The 1,961-nt window shown below is 48.8% G+C and overlaps 1 non-coding gene across 1 annotated transcript; it reads right to left on the bottom strand.

Annotated features, from left to right (window-relative positions):
• Window positions 1–669: 669 nt before the first annotated feature.
• LOC137205166 (small nucleolar RNA SNORD104) lies at window positions 670–739 on the bottom strand. Its single transcript, XR_010934031.1, has one exon. It is a non-coding gene; the product is annotated as a small nucleolar RNA SNORD104 (small nucleolar RNA).
• Between the last annotated feature and the right edge of the window lie 1,222 nt (window positions 740–1,961).

Here is a 1,961-nt window from a genome sequence, read left to right as displayed (position 1 = left end):
AGTGAGCATGGATGTGTTCTGCTCAGAAGTCAGTGCCTCCGTAAACCAGCTGATAATGAAAACAAGATGCCCCATTTCTGGAAAGAAGGGATCTGTGGGTCCAGATAACCAGGAGATGTCAAGCAGCTCGATTCATGAAAGCTGTGAAGGATGAGCAGAGTGATTGGAGTCGGTGAAGCTGAACGGCCCAGAAAAAACGGTCAGTTAGCAAGTCCTGGGAATTGACAGCCACGAATGTGGCCACAAAGATGAAGGAAAGATAAATTCATGATGCTAAGGTTTTCGTTTTCTGGTCATAAATCAATATTTGTTTATGTCAGTTTACCTTAAAAGCAACATTTAGTCACGAGCTGTTTAACCATCATTTATTATTGCTTCAGGCCAAATGCACCTGGAGGAGGCCAGAGACACAGGGCCCTGTAGGGAATTTGCACCTCCACCTGCAGATGAGCCCTCGCCTCTCAAAGTCCCCCACGATGTCCTTTCTCTTCCTGCTTCTACTCTAGGTCCTCTTCCCTCGTCCTCCTTTCTTTCTGTCTCCCCCCGCTTTCCCCCCACGTCTCTCCCAAATTCAAATTCAGCGAGTTGGCTCATGGGTTATTCTTCTCAGCCCTTCTTTGATCTTAGACACTTTTGACCAGTATATCCTTTTTTTTTTTCAGCGGCCCGGCTCAGACTCCAGTTCGCATCACCCGCGTCAGCAGTCTAACATGTGCTTTAATTCAGATGTCATCACCGCCAGCCGCCCACCCTCCACCCGGTTCCCAGGCCCCGAAAGAGGGGACAGACCTGCCCCAGCCCAGGACACACCCCACCTCACCTTCACCACTTCACAGTCGCTCGACCACTGTATCCTTTTAAGAATAATTCGCTTGTCTTCTGCGTTCTCGGCCTTTCTCTCTGTCTGATTCTGCATCACCTTTGCATCTCCCTTCGTCCTCCCATCCCTCACCTGTGCATACCTTCAAGTCTCTATTTTTGGCACTCTCCCCTCTCCCCAGCTTCTCAAGACCTTTCATTCGTGCTACAGCTGCATCTAAATCTTCGTCTCCAATTTTAAATCCTGACTTGCCTACGGGCAATTCAGCTAAACTCAGTAAGTACTGGGTACCATCATGCTGTGTGTCCAGCCGCCTACAAGAGACTCTCGCTGTCCTTCCTGACGGCACCGTAAGCTGAAAATGCCCAAACTTAGCATCTCCTCTCCTAAAACTACTTCCCTTTGTCAACCGCCCGATTTTTGGTACCTCTCATCCTGTTTCCTGTCTTTGAAGTGAAGCCACCCCCTGACATTTGATTCTTTCTCACTGCTCAGTCCTCAGACGCAGGCTGTTACATATCTTACTTCAAAAAGGCCTTCTGTACAGCCTTTCCTCGCCCCGCCTCCCCAGCTACAATTGTCATTTGGTTTCTTTCCTCTTTGACAGTTATTTCTGTGTCTCCTGTAGCAGAATCTCTTCTACTGCTTCTTCCTGAACCAGGCCAGCCTTTGACCCTCCACACCTCTCCCTCTGCCCATCGTTGCAGGGAGCCCATAGCAGCAACTGTAACCTCTGCATGAGAGCTCACAAGTCTCCACGCAGGCTGCAGGATACAGCGGGGTTGGACTGGCCAGCGTTTGAACCCTAAATGTAGCACTTACAGACTATTTACTGCCCATCCCGCCAAGAGCTCTAGATTCTTCCTTTGCAACATCTTGGACACTTTCCTTCCTGTTTCCACTCCCACCACCTCCACTCAAGCCCACTCCATGGCTCACCTGGAAAGTGGCAGAAGCTCCTCAATAAGTCTTCATCCAGGTTCCCCTTTTCAACTCATCATCATCACCACCATCATCATCATCATCATCATTCTCGTCATGGTCTCTGTGTCATATTCACTGGAGGCTTTTGTATATTTTCCTGTCACATCATCTTTGTAATAACCCTTTGCAGTATAGAGAGGAGAGGAGCAGATGAATA

Source organism: Pseudorca crassidens, chromosome 13 (genome assembly GCF_039906515.1).
Source record: "Pseudorca crassidens isolate mPseCra1 chromosome 13, mPseCra1.hap1, whole genome shotgun sequence".
Classification (NCBI taxonomy): domain Eukaryota; kingdom Metazoa; phylum Chordata; class Mammalia; order Artiodactyla; family Delphinidae; genus Pseudorca; species Pseudorca crassidens.
The sequence above is the reverse complement of the archived record's forward strand: the minus strand, read 5'-3'. Positions and strand labels throughout refer to the sequence as shown.